Here is a 17,680-nt window from a genome sequence, read left to right on the forward strand (position 1 = left end):
ATTGTTTGAATGTTGTTGTTTTTTTTATTTTCCCTTCCATATAAGAGATGTTACTTCTAAAAAATCCCATTGATCAATGAAAATGGTTCTCAATGGTACTGAATCTTTATTTTAAAATTAGCACACACCACACATGAACACACACACACAACTAAGTTTACTAAAGATATTGACTTTTATCATATATTATGATAATACTTAGTAGAAGTCTACTAACAATAAAATAAACCAAAAGTAAACATATTATATTTAGTGCCCAATTCAGATTGGACTTCATTTACATAGAGATATATTATTGAGTTATTTAAATCATTCTTTAGTTACTTTATTAAATCCTGTATTTTGTTGTGTTAAGTAAAAGTTCTTTTTAAAAATAAAGCTCCAAAAGATAATGGTCAGTTAACAGTTGAAATTTGAATTAAAGACCCCAAATCTTTTAACCTACATGAAGTCCCTGAATAAGATGTTGTAGCCATGACTTCTGAGTTCTTTCTGAATTCTAATGTCTTCAAATAACATATCTGCATGTCTCTATCTAATTAGAAATGGCAGTTAATAAAAACACTTTATATTATGTCTCCAACTTTCAATTTATTCTACTGTTATATTTCAATAATCTGAAACAAGCAAAGATTTGCTTGCATATAAGTGGACTTGCCTATCATGATAAGCAGCTGAAAAATACATATAAGCTGTATGAACCCAGCACATTCCATCTGGTGAACCATCTGTGTGAAGAGTCACAAAAATTATACCCCATCTGTTGTTTCATTTTTGCTAAGATTGCCAACCTTGTCCTCACTCCATTACCTAACTCTTTTCCTTCCCTGTGGACCTCGTTTGTACATTTGCTTTTATTCCCTACTGGCACCATATATCTAATTTCCAAAGCACTCTTCTCATTTTTGAAAGGAATTAATTTATGCATTTAATTTATGCAACTAGGAATCCTCTTGGGAAATAAAGTAGCTGAAAAGAATTGCAGAAATATCACAGTGTTGTTTGAAAATAAGTATTTTATTATAAACACTAATTTCTGCATGGAAAAGCCTAAATATATAACTTCTTGACAAATTAACTAATTTTTTAATGTTGAAAATATAATGCTTATCTGATCATATCCCCCTTTCTAATCTATTCTCCATTCTACTACATAATATTACTCTCTAAAACATTCTTGTCTTACTCCCTTCAACAAATACTCTTCAATGGCTTTCCATATCTACCAAAATACACTTCTTTAATATTTCAGCACAAGTTTTCACATCTTCATCAAAGCGTTCTTACCTGCACCTTGTGATTGTTGTAGGCACAGTCTATACCAGTACTAGTCTCTTAGCACTGTTCCACCTTGTTCTAGCTTGTCATCATGGTTTTGCTTTCCCACTTATTTATTCTATTTTCATGACATTTTTTTTCTCTATATCTTGTATGCACAAAGGATATTAAGCTTCTGGAGAACTGGGACAGCACCCATTAGTTTTGTTTCTTTAGCACGTAGCTCTAAGAACTGCCCACTTACAATATTTCTGTTTAAAGTATGAATAAGAAAACATATTGTGACTACCATATTGTGATTCTATTACAGTGAAGATAAATATTAAAATAAAGGGTTGTGCTGTCTTTGAAGGACACTCAGAGGATTATGCTGTCTATAGACACCCAATAGAAAGGAAGTACTCTTGGTAAAGCAGACTTCCTGTCTTTTGACCATGGCTTCAGAACAAACACCAGCTGCATTTGCTCTTGAAATGACAGCATAATCTGCATAGTTCCTCAGGGTTAGTCTTTGTTCAACTCTGCAGAGCTGAAACTACAGATGGAGGGTTCTCCAAGCTTAAGACATAGTCTTGTGATATCAGACCATATCTGAGGCCAGAGACCTTAAGAGAAAACTATAACACTTGTTCTCTATCTATGTATACATCTGTTTTTTTATCAATATCTAAAACAGTACACCTTTGTTTATATATCAATTTATATATAAATAAATGTTATCAATAGAATTATATCTTATATATAGATGTGAGCATAGATAGATAGATAGATAGATAGATAGATAGATAATATAAATAATATTATAAAATGGGACAAGAAACCAATAAATAAGCACAGTTATGAAGAATGCAGAACTTCGTTTGTAAGTAAAATAAAACCCCATCTAAAGAACTGAGGGGAATGACAATATGTATGCAAGAAGAAAACTATTCAATATTTTTATGGTTCAATTGTGAAACAGCACTCAAATAATTTCCAAAATATGCATTTGATTTGAGAATTGGAGAGAGACATATAAAACAGCTACAGCAAAATCACAGTCTTACCAGTAATAAAGAACAATAACTATTAAATCTCACACATTGATTCCTACCATGACCAGCTGCTCAGAGAGGCCTTCCCTCACCACTGGTACTTTCTGATATCTTATTCTTATTAGTCTTCATAATATTTTTATTACATGAATCTTCATAAGGCTTATTTCTACATGAATTTTAGTTTATATATTAAGTTGTTTATCTCTTCATTGTCTCTCTCTTTCACTAGAGTACAAACTTCCTGAGAGTATGGACTTTATGTTGTCCCCTGGTTTCCCCATGTTTGGCCTAAGCCACCACTCAATAGATCTATTATTATCTGAGGAATGAGAATAATAAACTCTGAAGGTATTGATTTTATTTTTTTCTATTTGAGGACAAATCCTAATACTGTAGCCTAAACTCAATTGTACTCTTACTGAGTCAACAACTCTACACTCAACTTAGAGATTGCCTTAAATTATTTTAAACAACCACATGAATATTGTCCACATACTCCTGGCTTTTAAACAGATGAGTGAGCATAGCATGACATTAATTAAAACCACTCATTGTATTTCTCCACTACATATTACAAACAATAAAATAGCCTCAGCTTCCGGCCAGGTAATTTTCTAGACCTCCAGAGGTATACTGCATAGGTGTTTTGTGGGCCAATCCTTTTAGCCTGTCTTCTTCTAACTTCAGGTCTCTGTGATACTAATGTTATTACTCTCAATCACAAAAGTAGGAATCATGCCTTGATGTTCACCAGTGGTGCCACTAAATCTGTTAAAGCCTACTCCAAGGTGGCATGGAGTCTCATATTGAATTCCATTAAAGAATATACTCTGCTGATTGTCATGGTTCCCAAAACACAATCCCCCAGATTTCTGCTAACAGGTTGTTTCTACCAATTATCATAGTAGAGTTGGCAATGCTCAATATTGAGGGCCCTGATGTTTGTCTTGCATTATTTCATAAACCAATAGTTTTCCTTCTGAATGTTTTAAAAACTGCTGGCAATAATATATCAGAAGTGTCTATGCTCAGTTTCTCAAGTAGATAATACTGGAAAGAACAAAGGGAACTTTTATTTGAAACCTATCTTTCATTTCCCATGGAGTTGCCTAAGGACTGAGGTATATATGCCTGGCAGCTGATTTAAGGAATTAAGCAATGGAGAGCTTATGACCCTTTTGTTCTGATGCTGACCCTTCATCCTTGAAACAAACCTCTGTATCACAATATCCTTAGTACGAGTTTTTTCTCATGAGGCACTTTGTTCCCTCACATAAATCTTGGGGTGAATATAACTTAGTCTCAATCTGGGATGCCTGCCATAGAAAGTACTGTGACTGAGAAGTGCATTGAATCTTCAATGAATTTTAAAAGCTTTTGAATGAGATTCAGTGTAAAGGGTAAACATGAAAGAACAGTGGTGAGCAGTCTCCTCAGGAGGAACAATATTCAAAGGCGCTTTGATGAAAGCCAGGTGATTTTTTTTCCCTTTTCATACCTGGAGTGAGATAGCATAGCAAGCACTTCCACGACATGTCTGAGCCAAGCAAGACCAACATGCAGCAGCAGCCAGCTGTGACCCCAGGGTTGTGATACTCTGGCATATTTGGTGGGGTGGACTGTGAGGTATCTCCTTTATTTAAGCAATTGTTGTGACAGGTCTAGTTTGTCAGGTTTCAAATTCTCAAAACCCTGCACCTGTAGAAGTGTGATTTGTGTTAGTGGAAGAGATATGCAGTGCATCTAAAAATAATAAAACTATAGTGAATTAGACAGGGTTAGGATTTGGTGTCATGACACATTCAAGCAACAGCATGGTGCCACCTATTATTCTGAGACATCTGACAGCCCACCAGGGATTTGATGAAGGATTTGGAGAAAAGGTTGGATGCTTCCCCAAGTACTAGTACCTTATTGGTAAGGTCTAACAAAAATGTTTGGCTTACTGTGGGTTAGTGTGTCTCAATCATTTGTAAAATAGAATCATCAACAAGGAGAAAACTGGACATTAACCAATAAAATACTATATTTGAATATTAAATGTAGTTTTATACATGTGAAGTCATCTTTCATTTACTAACTTTCATTCCTTTCAGAATGTGTCAAGGTGTATTATTAGCCAAGTAAAGACATCTTCTCATCCTTGTTTGCAAAGAAAACAGAAGCACATTGCATTTTTATTCTACATCTTTTGTATACAAAGTGTAAAGGAGTTCCTTCTAGATTTTTAAGGTAGGAAAATTAAGCACTAAAATAAGACAAGAGTTATACCACAGTAAGTATATGACATTTGAAACCTACAACAACAATGCTACAGATTTGAGAGGTCTTCCTTATGGTATTATCATTGTCACAGTCAAAGGGAATAATAGACTATTAAACTGATGCTCTGTAAAAAAAAATGCTCAGTATATCTAGAATACTATATTTTTTAGTTTATTTGGAAGTACTGTTATTAGACTTATTTCCCATGATTTAATGCGATATAAAAGCTTAAGCCTGGGAGGGAGGTATATAGGTCAATGCCACATAACTATTAGATGATTCAGCATTGTCAATGATTTCATTTGAACTCTATTGATTCACCTTATATTTGGTGAAACTCTGGTACACATAATATATTGTAGTTCCCAAACAATCATATATCATAATAAATCTAGCTTATGGTTTGAGGGAGAGTAAAAATGTGTTGGAAGAGATAATGCAATAATTTTATGGTCATAAATTCATATCTAGCTATGTGTCTGTATTGTACTCACACCTAGACATTTTCACAAGTAAATCCCTAGATTGTCTTTTCAGGAAATGATATAGATAATCCATCTCCCCCCAATATAATTTCCAATTCAGGGTGTTAGAAGTCAAGGACTTAGTTAAAGTATAGAATATACTGGTTGATCATTAGTTATGTGTCAAACTACATAGAACAAAATTTGACCAGTACATGAGAAAATTATAGTAGGATGAGAAAAAGACATATAAGCACATAGTATAAGGCCACATAAAAATGCAGTAAGAGAGTCCTGAAGAAAATGTTATAAGAAAAAAGTAAAGACTTGTGTGGTGAACACACAATACAGTGTAGAGATGATGTATTGTACGACTGTGCACCTGAAACCTGTATAATTTTGTTAACCAGTGTCACTCCAATAAATGAAATAAAAAGGAAAAAAAAAAAGAAAAAAGTAAAAACAATTATTTTTCAAATTGAAAAGCTGTAGTATACCTCTCAGGAAAAATGCATAGTATACAGTATATGTCCAGTAAAGTTTAAATAATAATACTATAATTATTAAATATTTCATTATATGAATAATTTGTGCTTATGATACCTGGATAGCAGAGATAAATCAGTTGCTATTAAAAGTATTATTTTTGCACAGCTCATTTGGCTCAGTGGTTGAGCTTTGACCTATAAGCAAGAGATCATGGCTCAATTCCCAATAGGGGCACATGCCCTGGTCATGAGCTTTATTCCCAGTGTGAGGTGTGCAGGAGGTAGCCGATCAATGATTCTCTTTCATCATTGATGCTTCTATTTCTCTATTCCTCTCCCTTCCTCTCTAATATCAATAAAAATATTTTAAAATTATTTTCATAAATTAAAGATTTCAGAAATAATTTATTAGATGCAATAGTCTCTTTTGACTGTTGTATATATTAAATAAATATGTTTGCACTGAGAAAGAAGATAAACTATTTTCATCCTTGTATTATTTTACTAATTTATAAATCTATATACTGTATTTTCCATAGTACAAATGATTTTTAATTTTGTCCTGCAAATTATAAAGGGGATAAAATAATAGATGGCATGTTTATTCTTTAAAGACTTCTTATTTTAGAGAATATTAAAGATTAATTTTTGCTTTAATGAATTAATGAAATACTACATGAAGTCTACAGAATTCTAGCCAAGATTTCTCTGATATAGGAAAACACTCACTGTTCTGATATATTCAAGAATTGTCTTCCTAAGACAGTAATTCACTCATTTGTTCAACAATTTTTAATTGAATACCTACTATGTTCCAAGCACTCTTTTAGGTGTCTAAGCATTAAGAGATAAAAATCCATGTTTTATAGTGCTCATGTTTTAGTGGAAGGAGACAGAATTTAAAAAAAACACACACACAGCAAGTGTAATGGATAGGTAAATTCTATGATATACTAGTTAAGAGATAGGTGGAATAACATAAAAGAAAACTGTACAGAATAGGAGGAATGGGGAATGTTGGGGGTGAAGTAGCACAATTATAAATAGGATAGTGAGAGCTGGCCTCAGTGAGAAAGTGAAATGTGAGCCAAGACAAAAAGAAGCTGAGGAAGGTGGAATGATAGAAAGTAATTCCAGGAAGAGGAAACAGAGAAGACTCTATTGAGATGCTTGCTACTAGTAAATATTAATGAATCCAGTGTGATAGGAGCAGAGTCATTAAGGAAGAATAGAAGAAAAGGAGAGGCCTGAATATATAGCACTTCAAAAACATCATAAACTTTCTTTTGCTAAGTGTAAAAGTAGAGATCATGGGGAAATTATTGGTTCAACTTCTGGAAAAATGATGTTTACATCAACAGTGATTAAAACGTTAGTGGGAATGGTGATGGAAAAAGTAAAACAAAATAAAGAATAAAATATAAAGACAGGAACACATTTTCTGGTGAGGTGAGTGGTCAGCCTCTGAAGAGATTCTGCAGAGAAATTTTACAAACCTCTGTATGTCTATATTGGGGGATATTGAGTCATAAAGTGACGAATACTATTGAAGTGGGGGCTGGGTGAAAAAGGTGAAGGGATTAGGAAGTGCAAATTGGTGGTCACAAAATAATCATGGGGATGTAAAGTACAGTGTAGGGAATATAGTCAATAATATTTCAATAACTACATACATTGCCAGGTGGGTACTTGCAATATTGAGGGAACCACTTTAAAAGTATATGATTATCTAACCACTATGCTGTACACCTGAAACTAAAAAAAATATAATATTGAAAGTAAACTGTAATTGAAAAATAAAATAAAAAAATACTGTTCGAAGGCCAACAATAACAACAACAAAAAAACATTTGTGGGGAACAAGAGGGTTTTGAGGGTAGAGGAGGATTTTAGTTCAGTATTGGACATATTGTGTTTCAGATGTCTATTAGACAACTAAGCAGAGATGTCAAAGTAGTCAGATATATATCTGGATATAAGGAGAGGGGTATACCATGGATATAAACATTTGAGAACAAGTACATAGTATCAATAGTCATTAGAGTGGATGAAATTAACAAAGAAGCAAATATAAATCAGAATACAAGTAGACAAAAGAGAGTCCTGGACCACTCTCCCATTAAAGGATCATGGAAGGAAAATGACAAAAGGAGGCTGAGAAGGAACAACCTAGGAAGTTAAACAACCTGAAATCCAGGGGAAGGAAAAAAGGGGAAGTGATCAACCAATATAGAATAGGCTATTGTCTTCTATTACAATGAGGGCGGATAAATGACTTTATATCTATCAACATGAAGATCACAGGTCAGATTCACAAGACTGGTTTATAAAGGAGACAGATAATTAACTTGAGGAGATTTAAAAGCTATTATGAGAATAATTTAGGACAGTAAGTAGGTACAATTCTTTCAAAAATATTATTGCAAACATGAGCACAAATAAGAATACATAACTGTAAGAGGAATGAGAATCAAGAAATTTTTTTAAAGATGGAAAAATAATAGCATGTTTGTCTGCATAGGTATGAAGAATGGTTATGAAGGACACAGAAATCACTTGTGGAGAGGGAAGATAATTGCTTAGGATCTTGGTGGTCAGCATAGAATAAAAATATTGTCTCATATATAAAAGTTAATTGGTTTTGAATGTTAGTTGAGTTACCAGGAAAGTTCAATCAGCCAGTTTAAACAATTGTTCTTAGTCCCTCCCACAACCTTACCCTTTACTCCACTGTTTTAAGAGGAAAGCACAGACATTTCAATAAAGAACATCACCACAATCAATGATTTCCATGAAATGCTTGCTGTCACACCAGCTGCCTAACCCAGTATTACACTATTGACAATTCCATCTTCAAAGAAAAATGACAACAAAAATATTTGATTGAATTTAAACGTCAGTCCTTCCTATATGTCAGTTATAAATTGCAGAAGCTAAATTGAATGAGTTTTCCAAAACAAAGTCAGTTTTCAATGAAGCTGTCCACCATAGTATTGGTTTTTTTGGAATAAAACATAATCTTTTACAAGTAATATTTCATCTTGGAAAATAATTTCATAAGATTAAGATAAACATACTAATTATACCCAACTGATAACTGAATTATGCAGGAAGTATGCAAATGTATTTTTGCAAACTTCCTATTTTTAGCCTCTTTTATGATTCTTCTATTCTTCTAACTATTCTCCCCTCAACATGTGCTCAGGTAATGGCCTAAAATTCACTCATATTAAGTTGAAAATAATTGAACAGCTATATTGTTCCTATTAAATCATTTTAAACTCAAAGTATTAAGTTAAATAAGTGAATATCTAAAGTAGAATTTTAAGGGACAACCAATATGATTATCATTTACTGTGCTAAGAAAAAGACCAATCTTTGTTGACTGGCTAAATCTTGTCAATGCTAATCTACTAGAGAGAGTGTTTGTCATAAACATATAGAGCAAGCCAGTAACATTTGGTAGTTGCACAAAAGTTTGCTGATATTGGCTATATTCAAGTAAAAATAACTAGATAAATAATGAAATGCATAAGATATATCATTTCAATCACAAAAATGTCCTTTAATTTAATGTGTTGAATACATACGTGAAAAAAATATGGCTTTTTAGAAAAATCACTTGAAAGCCATTTATTTCAGTTGGCTAATTTTAGTGACAAATTTTTACTGCCCTTTACCAGTCTCATTTTACAAATGTTCTCAGTGTCTCTATTCTGACTGCCAACATGGGTGCTAATTAGCATCAATTTTGCTAGTAATATTTTTCTCCTCTTGGGGACTGAGTACAGCTGTTCACTAGGAAGAGAAATGAGATTACCCCTCCTGATTTCTGTGGACCAGTGGTCTGTGGTAATTGATTTTACTCATAGCTAATCCAAGCTAGTTTAGAACTCCATAACTGACTATATATCCTATTAGCAATCCCATTAACCATCAAGCTTGCCTAAGGTGACAAGGAAAACAACTCAATAGCACCAAGCTCAGCCACCATGGAAAATAAACTCATCAACTGTGGAGTGACAGGACTCACGGGGGAGCTGGGCTTCTCTACCTGAGTACATGTTTGGGAAGCTCTCTCCAAGCACTTAATGAAATGGAGTTTCTTTATTACTTTCATTTAAAAATGCATTATGAAATCCACTTGGCTCTTCTTTGCTGCTGCCAAGTTTTGAATACCTGATTGCCAACCCCAGAGCAGAGCTATAACTAATTTCACATATTAGGAAGATGTGTCTTCATTTCAGTTTACGGCAGTGAGGATCCAGGTTTGAAATGTGTTTATTGCAGAAAACAATGTTATCACCTCAGCATATTGTAAACAGGAGCATTTATCAAAAACACCAGTGTCTGCTAACATGGATAGAAGTTTGTTTTTAATATAAAAATGGGACTTTGATTTCTATGAGGTAAATGGGTGAATAATGCCGAGTATGAAAATTTCCAGATGCCTGAGTGCATCACCAGCAAGTCAAATATATCATCGCCACCAAAGACTTCCCAAGCATCCTCCCATAAATATTCCGATAATCCACAAGTTAGCCTAGAACCTTGGAAACCACTTGATCCATTCTGTGTCTTCCTCCCCATTTCTTCTTTATCATTGAACACCAACATTTCTCCCTTTAGACTGTCCTATTTGCTTTATTCCTGTGACTAAATTCCTTTCCATTTCATCCCTGAAGCTAAGTCACGATTGGATTAGCTGCCTTTAATCCAGTGGTGCCCCACCTTGGTTAGCCTGAGAAAACTGGAAAACTATGAATACCTGAGTTTCTGTGGTGTACCCCAGGCCTTGGGCTTCTTAAAAGCTCCTTATGTGTGTCTAATGTTTAGCCTTGTTTGAGAACTGCTGCACCTTGTCACCCTTTCACACTGACATCAGAGTTGTCACATCACGACTCTCAAGTGCTAACAGTGACCCCACTTGCTATAATATCAGGTTTAAACCACAACCTGTGTTTTAAAACCTGTCTTTGTTTTAACCATATGGATAATAATAATAATAACCTAATCTAATTTTTAAGACCTTGTGCATTTGCTCTCCTTTAGCTAAATCTACATATAGGGATGTTTGTAGCAGCATGGCTTCTAATATCCCAAAACTGAAATTAGCCCAGAAATCTTTAGACAAATGAATGGCTAAAGAAACTGTGACCCACATATACCATGGAATACTACTCAGTAATGAAAAAAAACCACACACAAACAATTGATACTTGCAAGAACCTGGATTAATCACTAGGGAGTTATACTGAAGGGAAAAATGTTTAAAAAGTTATAGTGTACAATTCTATTTATATAGCATTTTTGATGTGACAACATTTTAGAAATGGAAGATACATTAGTGGTTTCCAGGGGTTAGAGACAAGGCTAGGGATGGTGGAGGAGGAAAGAAGAGGAGTTTGGTCTGGTTATAAAAAGGTAAAATAGGGACTTGTGTGATGGTCAAGCTGTTCAGTGTCTCCCCTGTGGTGGTGTCTACATGAGCCTATATAGGTGATAAATTGCACGGAACTTCACACGTGTGCACACACACAAACAAACATACAACTAATTAAAACTGAAAAGAATCAGGATAAAATCAGTGGATTGTATCAATGTCAATATCTTGTAATAACAGCTTTGCACTCTGCTAGTATTTTAATGTGGAGTAATCAATTGATAAAGTGATATCAATTGATTAGTAAATTAAATCTTAAAAAAAATATACAGTAGATTTCAGTTAAATGCTTTCCATAGAAAACCCTCCACTTATAATGGGAGAAATGGCACTTTGCTGTATTTTCACCTTCTATGTAATATACTTATTTTCTTTCTCTATCTTATAACATTTTTGATTGAGAAACACTATCATACAGAAAAGAACACGTATCCTAAGGATACAACTTAATAGACTCTCACAAGCTGAGATCTTACATGTTCATGTAATTGAAAGTCCAATAAAGAAACAGATCATAAATATTCCAGAATATCCTCTTTGCTCCCTTCTAGTCAGTACAACCCCAGGGGTAACCAGTACTGTTTTCATGTAAGTGTATTAGCCAATACATCATGCTTTGTGGTTGGCTTATTTTGTTTAACAATATTTGTTCAATTCATGCACATTCTGTGTGTCATACTCTATTAAATTGCATTAGTGAATTTTAAGAACTCATTGATTTTATTGTTGATAGGCATTTGAGTATTTTCCAGATGTGGCCAATATGTAGTGTTGCTATGGATATTTTTGTCTGTACTCTAATTAACATTTCCTGAACACCAATTTGCTCTACTCCTTGCCCGCATTCCTTTTTAGATGGTACTTGGAAAATGACAGTTATCACATCAGCAAAAGTGATCTCTTTCTGCAGATAGTAGCTAGTCAAGAGGATCCATAAAGGAAAAATAATTCAGACATCCATTATTTAGTTTCCACATGGATAAACAATATTTAACACCTAAGCCCTTAATAACCATTCCTATCTGGGTTGTGTGAGAGAGAGAGTAGAAACATAGACATAGAGGTTTAAACCACAAGAGTGAAAGAGGTGCTTTCTGTTGGGTGACATCAGAGACCCAACAGAGATTCCAAGAAGCTCTTCATTCTTTTTTTAAAAATATATATTTTTATTTATTTCAGAGAGTAAGGGAGAGGAGAGATAGAAACATCAATGGTGATAGAGAATCATTGATTGGCTGCCTCCTGCACAAGCAACCAGGGCATTTGCCCTGACTGGGAATCCAACTGTGACACCTTGTTCCTAGGTCGATGCTCAACCACTGAGCCATGCTGGTTGGGTTCTCCATTCTTTATGATGCATACCTAGCAAGATAAGCTCCTCATTTACTCTTAAATTCATAAACAACTAATGCAACTACTAGGGAAAATAATTGTAAAAAATACAGTGGATTGTTCTCCTCTAGGGTATGATTTCTGCAGTTTAACACAGCTAATGCTATTAAAGGTCAAGGGCAAATGGCACTAATGAAAAAAAACATTTGTTTAGCATCTACCTGTTTAATCTGTTCCAAGAATGGCCAAAAAAAAGAAAAAAAAAAAACATTGGAAAGAGGTCATGATTCTTATCTTTTAGGAAGAAAGTAAAAAATAACCTAGTTTGAAAAATGACTAAGTATTTTTTTCATTTTTAAAATAATTTTCTACATTTTATTCAGTATTTTTATTTTATTTTTTTATTAAATTTTTTGGGGTGACATTTGTCAATATGAACATATAGGTTTCATGTGTGGATTACTAAGTTACAAAATCTGTATGTAGAACCATGTGCCCACCACCCCAAGTCAAATCTTCTCCTGTCACCTCATATTAGGACCCCTATCTCCCCTCAGCCCACACTGCTGTTTGTGTTCCTTTGTTTCAGTTTTATCTTTTACATATGAGTGAAATCATATAGTTCTTAGCTTTTTCTGTTTGACTTATTTCACTTCACATAATGTTCTCAAGGTCCATCCATGTTGTTGTAAATGACACCATTTCATCCTTTCTTATGGCCGTGTAGTACTCCACTGTGTATATGTACCACATTTTCTTCATCCAGTCCTCTATCTCAGGGCACTTTGGCTGTTTCCAAGTCTTGGCCACCATGAATAATGCTGCAATGAACATAGGGGTGCATATACCTTTGCGTATAAATGATTTTGAGTTTTTCGGGTATATACCCAGGAGTGGGATTGTTGGGTCATATGGCAGCTCTATTTTTAATTTTTTGAGGAATTGCCAGATTGCTTTCCACAGTGGTTGTACCAGTCTATATTCCCACCAGCAGTGAATGAGGGTTCCCTTTTTTTCCACAACCTCTCCAACACTTGTTTTTACTTGTCTTGTTGATAATGGCCACTCTAACTGGTGTAAGGTGGTATCTAATTGAAGTTTTAATTTGCATTTCCCTGATTGCCTGTGAGGTTGGACATCTTTTCATATATCTATTGGCTGTTTGTATGTCTTCTTGGGAGAAGTGTATTTTCAGGTCCCCTGCCCACTTTTTGATTGGGTTATTTGTTTGGTGTTGAGTTTTATGAGTTATTTATATTTTTTGGAAATTAAACCTTTGGAAGAGCTACGGTTTGCCTCTGATCTGGTTGGCTGACTGTTTTTTTTGTGTGTTTTTTTGTTGTTGTTGTTGTCTGTTTCTTTTGCTGTGCAGAAGCTCTTCCGTTTGATATAGCCCCATTCATTTATTTTTGCCTTTCCCTCCATTGCCTTTGGGATAATGGCCATAAAATGTTCTCTACCACCCAGGTCCATAAGTTTGGTACCTATATTTTTTCTATGTGAATTATAGTTTTAAGTCTTATATTTAAGTCCTTGATGCATTTTGAATTAATTTTTGTACATGGGGAAAAACTGCAATCCAGTTTCATTCATTTGCATGTGGCTTTCCAGTGTTCCCAGCACCATTTATTGAAGAGACTATCTTTACTCCACTTTAGGTCAATGGTTACCATTATATTTGACTATAATGCATGTGTATGAATGTGTGTGTGTACATACATACATACATACATACATACATACATACATATATAATGTTATTATATTTAATACTAGTAGCCCTGCACATGAATCCGTGTGCCAGTAGCTCTCTGCGGGGCCTGGTCACTCAGCACCTGCTGCCCAGAGGCTCTCTGTAGCCCAGAGGCCCATCCACTGCCGGGTGCAGAACGCTTGCCTCGTCACTGCAGCCATGAAGCAAGCATTCTGCCAGGCCGCTCACGCTGCCTGCTCTCAGCAGCTGCCCCTCTGGGTCTGGGGGACTCCAGGAGGGCTGAGAGGACTGGGCACTGCCATCTTGTGGCTATGGGCACCGCCATCTTTGTGACAGAGTGACAGTTAATTTGCATATTACATTTTATTAGATAGGATATTATATTAAACATGAATCTGAGATAAAGTTGGAAAGCACTTTATTCTAGCATTCTCGCTCTCTACCTATGCCTATTTTCTAGAAATCTTTATATGTGAAAAATAATATATTGCATTTTATAAAATTAATCCATATTATAAAAGGCCAGTAGCTGTAACACCGTAATGCCATAATGACCAAACAACTGGTCACCAGGAGGTGCACTGATGGGTCTCGCAGTGTAGCAGGTCTGGGTCTCATGGCGCAGTGGGTCTGGGGTCCCACCAGCATGGTGGGTCTGGGGGTCTGGCATGATTTTGCGTGCTGGGCCTCTAGTCTAATGATAAAATTATCAATATACACTTCTATTTGATTAATCCATAATTATATTTATCACACACATATAAGATACTTTTCTTATAGTGAATTATTTTCCCTTTCTTTACTATTTGATATGTAAATTAAATATAATAATATAATAATATAAACAAACATTTTTCTTTATGACCTTCAGATCCAGTGTTAATCTGATTTATTTCATACTTATTAAACACCCTGATAAATATAATGTGACTTTAGGATTAGACCAAAATTTTTTCTAGACAAGATACTTGCTCTTGTAAAGTGTTTTAAATGCTGAAGAGGAATTTTGGTCCATACATGAAACGCTAACATTATCTGTACCAAGCAAGCATCACTAACATTATCATCAAACTTTTAGGTAGTATCAGTACAATATAATTCAGCAGTAACTTTTTTAAAGCTTCAGCTTTGTATCATATTTCAAATTATGTAAGACTATTTTCATATAAAGGTGTAGAAAATACCCGGGGAATTATTTTCCAATTGTTATTTGCCAAGCTGTCAAGGATTTTATAACTAAAAAATAAAAACATGAATACAGATGCTATTAAATTCCCTGAATGACTAACCACCATGGAATCCGGAGATCTTTGTTTAAGAGAGTTTTCTTTTACAATTTTGAGTGCTTTTCTTCTAAAACTAATAAATTAAAATGTATCATCCTTGATTCTGAAGTGAAGAAAACTGCCCATATGACATATTTTCACAAGTGAAAGAAAACATATGGAAAAGTGTCTCTTTGAGAATTACAAGCCAGTATAATATCTCCAAGGATAAGATTGTTAAAATTCTGATTTTGCTATTAGGCATAAAAAGCATATGTACATAACTCATTGTTCAAAATATTATTAAAAATATAAATTTATGCTACAGAAATCTATTGTAAAAATGATCTCTAATAAGATAACCTGAATAAATAATATAATGGTAATGTCCCTTTATATAACAGTGCCTTTTTAAGTAAAATTCTAATGTTTCCTGACAACAATACATAAGCTATGTGAGGGCAGAAAGGCTAAAATGCTTACAAAATATAACTTATTATTAAGTTGCTGGTGTGCACAAGAAAACAAATGAATAGTCAGAAAACATTCTTACAACTTCTTGTTGCCACCTGAATTGTGGTTTTAGCTATAATTTTAGGCACATGCATATTTTAGGAGTTCATTCTTTGACAGCTTATATTATTTGGCTCTGTCTTAAATTTATTTTAGTCTTTTGTTATAATCTAAGAAGATTTGCTGTTTATGAAGGAAGCTTCACCCATTTATCTTGATTATTATAGTAATGAAAATGTCTTCTTTTTTCTTCTTTTTAACACAGTATTTTATTTTTATTTCTCCCGTTATTATATATATCACATTTTAATAACTTTCATTTTATGGGATGTTTTCGAAAGAATATTAGCCAGTATTATGTCCTAAGAATGTTGAACTTTTTCCAAAACTTCAAAATATGAAAGGATATTTTTACTTTGGATGTTTGTATATATGTGTGTGTGCTAATATGTACATGTTCTAGTCCAACCTTGTGTCATTTATAGATGCTATGTGGCATGTCTTAACATGCTATGTTATAATTAGGAACAATCTGTCCAGCCTGTGGCTAAAATACACGTATAGATTTAATTTTTACTCCAAATCTCATTTCTAGCAAGGTTTTTAACCCAGAATATTTTCTTTCATTTATTATTTCTTTCTGTTACCATCAACTGCAAGAAACATTAAAATTTAGGGAAGTATTATAAATGAAAATCTAGATGTAAACATCTCTCAGATCTTTACCTCCCTCCTTTTTCTTATGCAGGGCCTTGTAGAGAAGTAGTCCCCTCAAAGTAACTATGTCCATAGAATCCTGTCTTTCTCTTTCATTTACCTTCTGAAATTTGCAGTCTCTGACTAGATGCACAAAAATGAGCTAAATGTGGACTTTGGGCATTACATTTTATCTGTTTCACTACACAGTATCTCATATATAGAAATCAGTATTTTTTTTTTTTCAAATTTTCACTGTGGTACAAACTCTAATATTTCAGTCTAGTCATAGATGATATATAGATTATCATTTTGCCATTGTTATTATAATAATTTCTACTTCTGAAACAAAACAAATCTATGCCATGTGCTGGATACAAGGAATTCTTAAATTGAATTGATCTAACCAATCACATTAGCTAATTTTTTTTTAATTCTGAGAGGTTGTTTTTTGGCCTTAGTTTTTTGTTTGTTATTATGTTACTAGTGGCCCGGTACATGAATTGATGCACATTGAGAGGAAATTAATTAATTAGAAGAAATGTTTTAATATCGCTATTTGCCCTTTCTCTATAATAGAAGTGTCAGAGATGAAAGAAAATTAGTAAAATGTACATGAAAATAATACATAAATTGATTAATAAAAAACAATAACAAGATGATATAACAACGAATATTTTCCATTAAATTTTTACTGTCAGAATCTTCATTTATCATTAATTTTTTAAAATATACAGGGTATTCTGGAAAATTTATATCATTTGGACAAACTTTGCCTTTGCTAAAACATCGAGTAAATTTTCCATCAGATGGTTTTTCATCAGATAAATTTAGGGATAGGCAAAATTGACATGTAACAGTTATTCTACCACAACTATGTTCGATAATTGCATCCTCATATACCTCATTTTTGCTATGAAGGCAGTTCCTACCAGTATTGATAGTACTTGCCGAAGACTGTTCTTCAGATATATTCTGTTGATGTTGCTTTCTTTCAGCCTCAGAGGTACGTTGTGGCAATAGTTGGTCTTCAGACATATTCTGTTGACAATTTTGGCTTCAGAATGTCAACAAAAGCATGACATCATTACCCAGCACCCACAGCCACTGTTTGTGGGCTGGGCTGGGCTATGGGCCGCATTTTGTGCCATGGCAGCATCAGCTGCAATTTGGTGGGCTGTCGCT

The 17,680-nt window shown here is 34.0% G+C and overlaps 1 pseudogene; it reads left to right on the forward strand.

The window, feature by feature from the left end:
• The first annotated feature begins 4,108 nt into the window (after positions 1-4,108).
• Positions 4,109-17,680, forward strand: part of LOC103285056 (adiponectin receptor protein 1-like) — a 53,002-nt pseudogene continuing 39,430 nt past the window's right edge.

Source organism: Eptesicus fuscus, chromosome 2 (genome assembly GCF_027574615.1).
Source record: "Eptesicus fuscus isolate TK198812 chromosome 2, DD_ASM_mEF_20220401, whole genome shotgun sequence".
Classification (NCBI taxonomy): Eukaryota; Metazoa; Chordata; class Mammalia; order Chiroptera; family Vespertilionidae; genus Eptesicus; species Eptesicus fuscus.